The following is a 13,547-nucleotide window of genomic DNA, read 5'->3' on the forward strand; positions in this document are numbered from 1 at the left end:
TGATCTTTTCAGGTCATTTTGTATAATCTAACAACCGTGATCCATCTCTAACTTCATCATGTGTGATGATTAAGTTTGATTGGTAATGGAATTTTATTTAGAACTTTGTATGGCACAGAATTCTGGGCACAATTCTGAGGGATTATTTAATATCATTAGTTTTGGCTGCACTTTAGAAACTGAGGTGGGAAAGCAAGTAGTATAACTGGGCTGTAGAGGCAGAGACAGAAAAATGTCACTTTCCAAAGACTATGGAGAATCATGAACAAGGCACATTGGAGTGTAAGCAATAACACTTTTATTTATTATAACATTTATTATGATAGCATATGAATGCTGAAGCAGGATGTTGTAATAATTGTTCTGCTATGATTAAGTGGAAGGTAGAAGGGAACATTAAAATAGAATGACCTTATAAATGTCTTCAGTCATTTTCTACCACTTATATGTGGTAGTTGTTCTGTTCTGTCCTGTTAAATGAACCATAAAATGTCATTGTTAGACAAACATTCTCAGATGATAGATTCACTTCACTTCAGATAAGAGCAATATTTCGGTATATTTTCTTAACTCTATACAAATAATTACTTGCGTTATCAATGTATAGGAATTTGAGTGGTACTACCATATTAATCAGGTGCGTTTTAGCCTCTTTATCTCTCTTCACGTAGGTTTTGTAGTGGATCCATTGCAATTTAATATTTATGCCAATGCTAAGCATTTGGCAAGATTGTCTCTTGTAGGAAATTAAATAAACATTATTATTTTTGCATTAAAATAAAAAAGCATGTTGACAGTGGTACAGGACTTAAACATGCAGAATCTCTAATGGAGGTATAAATTAAAACATTGTTTCTAAATGATCTTATAAAAAATAATAATTTTATATGCATGAATCCTCTATGACTTAAAGACCATAGGAAGAATGGCAATATTGTGGGATTCTTACATAGGCTGAATAAAGAGTCTATCATACTTACATGTGGTATATATAGTACCTAAGTATTTGTGTGTGTGTCTGTTTGTGTGTATACATATAAATTATATATACATATATATGTTTGTATATACATATGCATAAATTTAAGTATAATTTAATTAGTGTTGGTTAAAATGTTTTTCCATACTTTAATATCATTTTGTGGCCAAAACTACTCTCATATTTACAAATTTATGAAATAAGTGAATGATGTCATTCTTCCATTCATTTGATGCCTAAATAAATCTTGGCTCATCTGTAGGACCTTCCTCCTGCAGAGGAATGGATGAAATTTTCTAATTTTTCACCATTATCGCATGTTTTCTTGTTGTGGCCAGCTAGGAATTCTTTCATAATAGGTGATTTGCCAGAAGAATTTATTGAATCTGCACAAGTCTTTAAATCCTCAGATCTTCTGTCAATACATTTATAAAATATATTATCATTTCCAAATATTTGATGATAGTTGTCGATCATGATTTGTATAATGGACATCTGTAACAACACAAGGCAAAACAAGATTGTCATTTCACATGGTTTACAAAATTGAAATTTAAAAATGATATCCAAAAGTATGAGGAAAATAACAGTTGCCATAGATAGGAATGCATGATATGAAGTTTCTGAAATGGAGACTCTAAGTTTTCTGCATTTTACCAAAACTTGTCAAAATTTAAGGCATACTGCAAAGAATAGAAGAACTACTAAACCAAAGCAACATTTCAAACCTGATGTGCTGCCAAGCACTGTGAGTTAATCTAATTAATGACTGTAATTCGTTGACATTTTTAGGGTGTAGAAGGATTTGGGGTTTCTGTTGGGATGTTTTGAATGGGATGCCATTCTAGTTCCATGCATGGCAATACCCTCTTTGTGACAACTTTCTGGTGGCTTAAGTCCCTTGGCCCTCCTGATAGAAGTATGCCATTGCCTATAATTTGGAATTACAAAATACAGGCGCCCATTTTCAATGTACTTTCTCTGCTATATTTTTGCTTCCCAAGACAAGAGACATCAGGTTTCAGCTTGCTATTCGTTTTTTTTTTTCCTTTCTGCAGACATGTTCCTCTGTCATGATATTGAAGTGCTATACTCTCTCAGCATTTCTAAGTCCCAAAGAACCACTTACTTGAACAAGTTTCCCTGGTAATATTGTTTTATTTTTTTATTGACTATTTTATTTATTTATATTTCAAACGTTATCCTCCTTCACAGTTCACCTCCATAAACCCTGTATCTCCTCCCCCTGCCTCTATTACATGCTCCCTCCCTCACCTATACACTCTGGAGACAACACCCTAGCATTCCCTAACCCTGGGTCATCAAGCTTCCTTAGGACTAAGCAGCTTCCCTCCTAGTGACACCAAATAAGGCCATCCTCTGCTACATATTCAGCTGGAGCCACGGGTTCTCCCATGTGCAATCTTTGTTTAGTGTTTTAGATCCTGGTGTTTTATTAAGGCAAAACAAATGTGCCTGAGAAAAGAAGTTGGTGAGAAAAGGGAGTTTAATGGAGAAAATGCCTCCATCAGATTGACCTAATGTATAGAGAAGTCTAAGGGATATTGTCCTGATTAATCTTGGAATTTGTAGGGCCTAGATCTCTAGGATGTTGCCACCCTTGAGCTATTAGTCAGAAAATGAAAGGTATGAGGTACAAGGCAAGAGGTAGAACTCCTACTCAGCTTGTACTTCAGTTCTTGAATCCACGTTCCTGCCCTGCTTCAGTTTAGGCCCTGATATTTCTCAGGAGTTAACTGGTAACTCCAAGTATATCATGGAGTGTAACCTGTCTTCCATAAGTTGCTTTTTATCAGTGTTTTGTCAGAGCAATCATAGGAAATTATAACACTTCCTAAAGTGAGCAACACTGACAAGTTACTTTTCTTCTGAGATGATGGCTTAGGTTAAGTCAACTCTACTCATCACATATTTCTAACCAGCATGCAGCTATGTTTATGTTTGAGCAGTCCTGCACAAGATAGTCATATTTTATATGCAGATTTCACAGAATAGTTTTGCTTGTTTGTTTTCATGCTTGACCATACAAAAGAATATACTTGAAAAGAACTGCCCATAACAGAAGAATCATTAATAGTTATTAAGAGTAAAAAATGAGGGGCTGGGGATTTAGCTCAGTGGTAGAGCGCTTACCTAGGAAGTGCAAGGCCCTGGGTTCGGTCCCCAGCTCCGAAAAAAAGAACCAAAAAAAAAAGAGTAAAAAATGAATTTTGTTGCTTCATTTGGACATGCGCTTTGATACAGGCTTGGATTTTAGGTTTCCAGGAGCTTGGTAATAAGAAATTACCTATAAAAAGTAGGTTTCTAGTCCAAGTCAAGTTGAGTCCTGGGTGAGAATACTATTCATGTGTGTGACATCACTAATTCGTCCTTCCTGTGGACTTAATCCCTGGAAACTACTAGTTAAAATGTACCCTGCTTTCTTTCATTTTTTACTTTTTTGTTGCTTTTTATCCTTTTCAAAATATATGTCTGTTTTTGAATCTCTTTAAATTTATCATCATGCTCACAAGTAACTCTCATTTTATTTTTCAATCCTTCCAATTATCTCTTGATAAGAATCCCCCCTCACAAAACTTCAAAAATTAAAATTAAATAAAGTTTTAAAGGTAAATTAAAAATCAAATGAAAAATTAAAATCCTTTTAAAAAATGCAGTCTGTGAGATGTGGTGTGTTCACTATGTCACAAATTATACCCTTTTTTCCAAACAGGTTTCCTTGCAAATGTACATTGAAATAAGTCACTGGTCTGCTTCAAGCCCTCTGGATTTTGCTACACCATCAATACCGGAGCCTCCCATACATGCCTCTCCTTCTATATCCTGGTATCTTGCTGTAGCCTTTAAATCATTGTGATCCTTCACCTTTGAATCTGCAGGACCTCCCCCTTCATATGCTCCAGCAGCAGGATCTAGGCCCCCTATATATATATATATAGCAGATGTGCAGCTTAATCGATAGTTATTCCCTTTCCCGGTTTCCAGGCCAAAATCCCCCTGTCCCCTCCCCCTCCCCTTCTATAGAGGTGTTCCCTTCCCCCATCCTCCCTCCATTATGGTCCTCCCCCCAACAGTCACGTTCACTGGGGGTTCAGTCTTAGCAGGACCAAGGGCTTCCCCTTCCACTGGTGCTCTTACTAGGCTATTCATTGCTACCTATGGGGTTGGAGCCCAGGGTCAATCCATGTATAATCTTTGGGCACTGGCTTAATCCCTGGAAGCTCTGGTTGATTGGCATTGTTATACATATGGGGTCTCGAGCCCCTTCAAGCTCTTCCAGTCCTTTCTCTGATTCCTTCATTGGGAGTCCCCTTCTCAGTTCAGTGGTTTGCTGCTGGCAGTCACCTATGTATTTGCTGTATTCTGGCTGTGTCTCTCAGGAGAGATCTACATCCAGTTCCTGTCAGCCTGCACTTCTTTGCTCCATCCATCTTGTCTAATTGGGTGGCTGTATATGTATGGGCCACATGTGGGGCAGGCTCTGAATGGGTGTTCTTTCTGCCTCTGTTCTAAACTTTGCCTCCATATTCCCTCCCAAGGGTATTCTTGTTCCCCTTTTAAAGAAGGAGTGAAGATTTCACATTTTGACCATCCGTCTTGAGTTTCACGTGTTCTGTGCATCTAGGGTAATTCAAGCATTTGGGCTAATAGCCACTTATCAATCAGTGCATACCATGTGTGTTTTTGTGTGATTGGGTTACCTCACACAGGATGATATTTTCCAGTTCCCTCCATTTGCCTATGAATTTCATAAAGTCATTGCTTTTGATAGCTGAGTAATATTCCATTGTGTAGATGTACCACAATTTCTGTATCCATTCCTCTGTTGAAGGGCATCTGGGTTCTTTCCAGTTTCTGGCTATTATAAATAAGGCTGCTATGAACATAGTGGAGCACGTGTCTTTTTTATATGTTGGGGCATTTTTTGGGTATATGCCCAAGAGAGGTATAGCTGGGTCTTTAGGTAGTTCAATGTCCAATATTCTGAGGAACCTCCAGACTGGTTTCCAGAATGGTTGTACCAGTCTGCAATCCCACCAACAATAGAGGAGTGTTCCTCTTTCTTCACATCCTCGCCAGCATTTGCTGTCACCTGAGTTTTTGATCTTAGCCATTCTCACTGGTGTGAGGTGAAATCTCAAGGTTGTTTTGATTTGCATTTCCCTTATGACTAAAAATGTTGAACATTTCTTTAGGTGTTTCTCAGCCATTTGGCATTCCTCATCTGTGAATTCTTTGTTTAGCTCTCAACCCCATTTTTTAATAGGGTTGTCTCCCTGCGGTCTAACTTCTTGAGTTCTTTGTATATTTTGGATATAAGGCCTCTATCTGTTGTAGGATTGGTAAAGATCTTTTCCCAATCTGTTGGTTGCCGTTTTGTCCTAACCACAGTGTCCTTTGCCTTACAGATGCTTTGCAGTTTTATGAGATCCCATTTGTCGATTCTGGGTCTTAGAACATAAGCCATTGGTGTTTTGTTCAGGAAATTTTCTCCAGTGCCCATGGATTCGAGATGCTTCCTCACTTTTTCTTCTATTAGTTTGAGTGTATCTGGTTTGAGACCTGAGGAACTTAAAGCTGCACCTGAATACATTAGTGGTAAAGTAATTGAAAGTATACAAAATAATATACACCACTTTGTCACATACATACACACACACACACACAAATACGCACACACACATATGAAATATATATATATGAAATGTACTTTTATATGACCATTAATTCACTTGATATGAATATTTAATAATATAATAGTCTAATTACTGTAAAATACAAGTATTATATACTCCAAAAATAGGGCTGGAATAAAAAAAAAAAACAAGCAAAACCTGGATAATCAGGATTTTTTTAAACTTCATTCTAGTCTTCTTTGACTACCATTATATGTGAAGCATATTGTTGGCCAAAATCAATATTTATGAAGAAAGAACAAAAGAAAGACTGAAATGATTCACTTATTTTAAACTACATTAACCATCTTTCTTCCCAAATCTTCCTGAAACAGATCGATATATATTCCACTCCAGTCCAGAAGAATGGAATCCTAGGGTTTCCTTTTAGAGAAATGATCTTTCCAAAGTTTTCCTACTTCCTGCATTACAATGAGAATTTTGTTCTCAAAGGCAAAAGTCAGATTCCCTTACCTTTCTTGATACATCACTCCCAAACCATGCGTCCTTTGTAGTCTGATCCCACAAAACATAAGGAGCTATCCGGATAGATAACCTGTTAGTGTCTAAATTATTCATGGATGAGTCTCTTATCATTACTATTACCAAATGAGATGCTTTAGAAGGATAAAGTTTGCCTGAGGAATCTTCAGTAGAAGTCTAAACAAAGAAAGGGGATAATTTTATTTTAGACCATCTGAAAACTAATGTTAGTTACAAAACTAACTATGAAGAAAACAGGGCAAATGTTTTGTAGACCAACTCATAGTATAACCAGAATTCAAAAGAAGTATAATATACAGCTAGAGTACTACAAAAAATATTTTCTGCGAATCACTTTACTGTATAAAATCATGGGAACATTTTAAAAGTATGAATGATAGATATTTGACTGCTACCTACAGAAGCCAGAGGAAGCTGTTGGGATATTGATATTAGAATGAATGAGATTGTTGCAGACTATGTGTGTTCTGTGTATGAAAACATCTAGTGTTATTAAACATCAATCCATCTTCCCAAGCACCATGGAGTGGAGACACATTTAATATCTAATGTAATATAAATCCATGTAACATTCTTGTGACACTCTAGAACATAGGGAGCAGAAAGCACTCTAGTGACCCTACACAATGCGATTATAAAAGCTTCGCTACAGCAAGACAGAGATGCATGGCACCTGGGTAGCAACTGGAGCTCAATGCTCCTGTTACACACAAAATCATTCTCTGGAGTATTGCACAGAAAAAAGATTCAAAGAAGTCAAAGCTATACCTGACCTAGACTGTTCGAGGTAGTTATATTTGAGAAAGAAGTATTCATAATAGCTTCATGTTCTAATCAATGACATATATTTAGCATGTGGTATATTCACATAACATGGCAATAATAATAGGATGCAAATAATCCACAGGTATTATACACACCTCTTTCTTTTAATTTGTTTCACACAGGAACTAAACCAATACTCTAGGCTGACCTGCACACAAGGTGTTGCATAGGCTGTCTTCTGAACTGTGACAGTTATAAAGAAGAAGACACCAAGGTGTGATTACAGACATGCTTCAACACTCTAGTTTGAGAAATGAACATGTTTAAAAAGTGACAATACGTGTCTTTGCTAAGGAACCTCTTGGCATGGGACTTCACTCCAGCTTATAATACTGTAAACACAAGCCTATGTACCTTACAAAAACACTGCTTCTATATTGGTACAGTTCCGCAAGTGCTTTCTGTATCATTACTTTTGGATCGCATTAATTTTTCCAACCAGAGTTCCTTCATCTGGGACGCTAAGCCAATTCTCTTATAAGTCAGAAGTAAGTAAACTTGCTTCAATGTTTGGAATGAAGTCTTTTTTTTAAATGAAAATAGAAAAGTTATGGTCAATGTACGTTTTAGGAAGAACATGAAAAGCATTTTTGTTTAAAATTAGCAGTTTAGACCAGTGATTCTCAACTTGGGAGTCATAATCCATTAGGGGTTCACATATATTATATCTTCCATGTCAGATATTCTCTCCATTTTTGAGAGCATATAACATAAAAGACTCCCAAACTTCTATCTCCCCAGAATCTTGGATCAAATGGGGAACCTATATGCAGGATCTTGTGTTTTCTTCCCTAAGACTAGAATCAATGAAGCAGTGTCCTAGTTGCTATAGCAACGAAATAAACCTATGGTCTGTTCAAATTGCCTCTCCTGACTTCTAGTCCACACTATGACTTGCAATCACAGATCTGCACTCCACTTCGCAGCCCAAAGCTCTCTCTGCCTTGAAAAACGCCAGATGCTATGTGGAATATCCAGACAGGAACCTATCATAACTGCCCTCTGAGAGGCTCCACCCAGCAGCTGACTGAAATAGGCTATGTAGAGCCACAGCCAATCATTGGATCTTATGGATCAATCAAGGACTTGTATGGAAGAAATGGGGGAGAGATTCCATGACCTCTAGAAGATAGGAATTCCACAGGAAGAGCTACAGAATCAAGTAAGCAGCACCACTGGGAGCTATCAAAGGCTGAATTAACATCTAAAAATCCTGCAGAAACTGCAGCATGACCTACAGCACAATTTCTAGCAAATGTAAAGCTTAGTCTCCTTGTGGGTCCCCCAACATGTGGAACAGGGGCTATCTGTAAGCTGTTGACTGTGAAAACCTGTCCCCACCTGGCCTTAGGGGGAGAAGATGTGCTAAACCTGAAGAGAGTTGATGTGCCTGGGTAGGAGGACAACCCAAGGGTCCCAATTCAGCTCAGGGAAGGAGAGAGACTCTGTGAGGGCAGAATAGGTAGGGGGCAGCATAGAAGACATAAAATGAACAAACAAAAAAAATGATGAAGAGGATGATGATGACGATGATGATGATGGTTTAAAAATCCACCAAAACAATCAAACCAAAATCAAAGTCCTCTTCTTGGAATAGGCAACTATCAAAAAATGACAGCACCCAAAATTAACTCATCCTGACTGTATAATTGTTGAATCTGTACTTTAGGCTCACACAGCATAAACCTGTTGTATACACGTACACCTTGCTTACAGACCCAGCAGGAATAGTGGTGAAGCTTACTTATTTTCCATGTGAGAAGATCTCACAGTTTCATGCCTTTTTCTTAAAATTTGTAAATATTCAACTATTTAAATTTAGTTGTAAGCATCAGATTGTTTGAAGAACAGAAGCTGTCTTTTGCATGAAATACAACAATGAACTTTGATGTTGTACTAAGGAGAGCAAGCCATAAAAATGGAAGAAACATAGGTGCCCTTGTACATGTAAATTGCTTCGAATATGCACGGCTAACTTCAGTAAGGTCTTAAGTTTCTGGCAATGAGAATCAGACACACTTGGCAAGCTCAAAGGCCAAGGAAGGATCATTCAGTACCTTTGCCTAATGTTAGTAAGCATAGTTAATCCCAGAGCATTATTTTTACTATTTATGTCTGGGCCATAGCTCCACAGACTTCTGAAAGGTGAAATCAGATCATGGCCCAAGTAAAAATAAAACAATGATATTTGCTCTAGAGTCACTGCAGCTCCCTGGCAATTTAGGAGTGTTAGTGTGTTAGACAAGTTAAAAGTAGGTTAGGCTAATACTTGAATATTTGACATGGAATTAGAATGGCAATATCTGGTGAAAGTGAGAGTGCTGGATTATTTTTTGATTGAGAAGGAAAACGATTTCTTGTATATACAAGACAGAGGCTAATATTCAACATGGATAGCCTATTGTAGGTGAGTGTTGGACTTGTCAATTTGAACTGTTATTTGTGAAGGATATCTTTTGGTAAGTATTATTTAATACATTCATTTGATAAAGCACATTTTACCACCATTATAACTTGTTCAGCTATTAATTCACAGGGTATGTTCAGAGGTTAAATCAGTGGGAATATTTGTAATGCCCAACTAAAGTCCATCTCATATATGAGGATGTTAACTTCCAACAGAAGCTCTTCACCTGTGTCTTTATGATGAATCTTTGGGTTTGTCAGAATTTTACCTGCCATGCCTCTTATCAAGAGGTCACGTGTCCATAGTTCTAGGAAACGGTCATCATCATGTAATCTTAAGGACAGAAAGCACATATGCATCTCTAGAGGGATGATTAATGTTGGTGACATGAAAACCTTCCATACCTTCAAGACAGATGCTATTACAAGCACACATTCTTTAATCCATTCAATGAGTTGTTCATTGTCAATCCTCTCTCTGAGGCACCAGTGTGAATTTTCAGGTAGAATTTCGAATATGTGTTCTGATTCTCGTCCTTTCCCTGCAATTATGGATAACATGTCCTGTGTGGGATAAGGATGTAGTATTGGAGATCCACACCTGAAGCACAAATATGTCTTTTATTGTGAACCTGAGCAAGGATAGTTTTGGCTGCACAGCTATAACTGAGAGGAATAAAGTAGTCATTGAACTTTTTTCTGTTTTAGCTTCCAAATACATTTTCTTCCCTAATCCATTTTTCCCCAATTTGTAACATCATGATTTTGTTGGACTTCTGTTACCCAAAGCATTTTGGTGAATGGTCTTCTACTACTTTGTGTTTCCTTCTATCAATATCTTTCTCAAGCCTGGCATCTTAACTAAATATTGGGACATTTCCCTTCCAGAGATAAACTCACTATTTTACTTACTGTTTGTGCTGGCCTGTATTATGAATCCTAACTTTTGTGTTTTGAAGAAATATTTTTTCACCATATTTCTGAGACTTTTATATCCTTATTCTGTGACTTCTCATTTTCAACTATGTCTACAGATGCTTTCACAAAAACCCAAGCATATTTCTATCATTCTTCCATAATTTACTCTGTAAACATGACTACCATGCATAGGTTTACACCACTTTAATTTGATTACACAAATACAAACAAGGTTACCAGAAAATTCTGCTCTAAAATACCTAAGAAATTGGCAGTAATGCTCATGTGTCTGACAGGATAAATTTGTTCACAAACAGCATAAATTCTTATCACAGCTATAGTGCTAAAAGAGATGTTGGATACTAAAGATATGTTTACAAAGAAGTTTAATAACTCATTTAAAATAGATTAAGCCATATTAGATGGCATTTAAATATAGTCCACTAGGAGAAATGATGTTAATATATATAAAAAACAGTGTGCTCATCTAATTCATTGATAATTTAAAAGAAAAGCCTACAGATATTTTTAAGTATTGAGTAATTTCAGGGGCAATGATATTAAGGGAGATTCCAGAGAAATGTGGAGTCATAAAGAAGCTGCAAGACTTTACAGTTGGGTAATTAGTGGGGCACTTCCATAGAATTATTTCCTCCAACATGCTGGTGGGTTTGAATCTTTGATGCAGTCAGTGCAAACATGGGAATGGTATTTCTTCTCTTTTTCTTTCAATTACATTATTCAAAATACGGTAGAACTTATTTGTGTTTTAAAATGATCTTACTCTCATAGATCGGTTATCTAAACATTCCTCAGTTCGATTAAATAGCTTACTGAGAATAAAGGTGCTACAGAGAGCCAAAATGATACTCACACGTATTGGAGCAGGCAGCTTTCTGTTGACATAAATGCTTGTAAGATTGTTGCCAAATAAGCATTTCTTTCTTGGTGGTGTTGGATCAGAATATACTGGTGGCTTGGCATATATATATATATATATATATATATATATATATATATATATATATATATATATATATGTATATCCTTTCTGTTTTTCTGCATATAAGAAAGAAGGGAAATCATTTTTGAAACTGAACTCTCTTTAACCTTGTATATGCTTTGCATTTATCACACCAAATCAAAAAGAGATATGTGTTAAAGCACTAGAAGCATAGAAAACATCAAGTAGGGTTGGGGATTTAGCTCAGTGGTAGAGTGCTTGCCTAGGAACCGCAAGGCCCTGGGTTCGGTCCCCAGCTCTGGAAAAAAAAAGAATTCTAGGAAAACATCAAGTAGACACATAATAGTCAAAGGCTAACTGAACATAGAAATAAAAATACAAAACGGTATGAATGAAATAGACAAAGTCACACAATGTTAACTACATTAGACTAATACCTGAATTTTCAATGGATATTCTAAAATATAGTGGGCCTGCATCAACGTTCTCCATGCTTTCAGAGAATACAGATACTAGCCTAGACTTTATTACTGAGCAAAAGCATCATTCATATCAACAAAAGAGGAGAAACGTTACATAGTTTAAGCACCACTAAGCCATTTCTCATCATCAATCTTGGTCTACAAAATGCAAACAGCAGGCTGAAGATAACGTACATATATACAAGAGGACAGAAATGATAAATAACCCTGTAGTCATTCAAAAAAGAGGGGGAAAAGTATGTGTCAACAAAAAATAACAAAGACCAATAAATACTGCTCATTAATAACTCTAAGCATTAACTGTCTCACACCAATACTATACAGACTATCAGTTTGGGTCAGAAAGCAGGTTTCATCTATCTCCTGCATCCAAAAAATACACTTGTTTTAGATAAAATCGCATACTCGTGTTTATGATGCAATTGACTATATTTCTTTGTCTAGGTTTCAGGGCCCATTTAGTTTTCCATGTTCATTGGTGTTGCCTTGCTCAGTTAATGTTTAGGAAGTGATGTTGGTGAGGCTTTACGGGTGAAGTCAAGGGAACATGGCAGAAGACTGGGAGGAAAGAAGTTTAAAAAAATCACTTCTACAATATTGTTTCTCCTAATAACATCAAGAGTGTTATAAATTTTATCAAGCTTTCAAAGGATAGAATGAAAATGTTACTACAGGATCATCTAGAATTTTTACTGTTTAAATGTCACTGATTCATGAACATGTGGGAATCTTTCCATTATCTGATATCTGTTCAATTTATAAGACATTTTGTTTTGTTTTGGGTTGAATTTTTTTTCATTTTTTTCTTTTGTTTTTGGTTTTGTTTTTTTAATCATAAAAGCCTTTTATTTCTCGGTTAGAATTTTCCCAAGAAACTTAATACTTTTAAAAGTTACTGTTAATGACATGTTTTCATTGATTTACTTTTCAGTAATTCAGTGATTTTTACAAAGAAGGAGTACTCACTTTGTGTGTTAATTTTGTATGTTGCTACTTTTGAAAGAATTTACAAGATATCTGATTATTCTTATGTTATATTTAGGCTCACTTATGTTTACTATCATATGATTTTCAGAAAGACATACTTTGAATTCTTCATTTCTAATATATGTCCCCTTGGTCACATGCAGTCTTAATATTATCTTAATTGTTTACATATGCTGTATGAAACAAGAGTAAATTGAGGATGACCAAAGATCAGCAAAGGAAGCCATTGGTACCATAATATTTCACAAATAACTTGATGAGGGGCAGCACACAGTATAAGGAAATTCTAGGTGATAGAATCATTATCATTCTTGCAGACATAAGGCACTCACTGTTAAATATTCTTCAATTAACTCAATATGGTAAGCATTCTTATTGCTAGAAATTTCAACTTTTGATGTTTTAGACTATTGTCAATTAAGGCTAATTGTAGATGTGGAAAGAAGAAAACTAAAGTAATCAAAAAGAAGGAATTGTATATTTATATAACATTTATATCATATTACTTTAGGAAAATGAATTTATCTTGTCAGAGAGGAGTGAAAATGTGTGACTTGGACAAGTCAAAGGACCTGCACGGATGATCCTAAAGAGAAATAACAAGATACCAAATGTTGAACTTTAAAAGCATACTTAGGAATAACTTTTTTTTTCTGAGAAACCAAATGAAAGACCCAGAACCATGTTCAATTCTATGGTAAAGAAAATACATTTAAGTCTAATCAAAGAACAGTTGTTTTGAATTGAGCTGTTAGTGTCACTTATTGAACCTATTCTGCTATCTT

At 36.0% G+C, this 13,547-nt stretch overlaps 1 long non-coding RNA gene across 1 annotated transcript; it reads right to left on the reverse strand.

Annotated features, from left to right (window-relative positions):
* Positions 1 to 219: 219 nt before the first annotated feature.
* Positions 220 to 10,005, reverse strand: Arhgap20-ps4 (Rho GTPase activating protein 20, pseudogene 4). Its single transcript, XR_015684152.1, has 3 exons — positions 9,817 to 10,005; positions 6,151 to 6,336; positions 220 to 1,474 (listed from the first exon to the last, which is right to left on the reverse strand). It is a non-coding gene; the product is annotated as a Rho GTPase activating protein 20, pseudogene 4 (long non-coding RNA).
* Between the last annotated feature and the right edge of the window lie 3,542 nt (positions 10,006 to 13,547).

The sequence above is a fragment of the Rattus norvegicus genome, chromosome 3 (genome assembly GCF_021556685.1).
Source record: "Rattus norvegicus strain SHRSP/BbbUtx chromosome 3, alternate assembly SHRSP_T2T, whole genome shotgun sequence".
Lineage (NCBI taxonomy): Eukaryota > Metazoa > Chordata > Mammalia > Rodentia > Muridae > Rattus > Rattus norvegicus.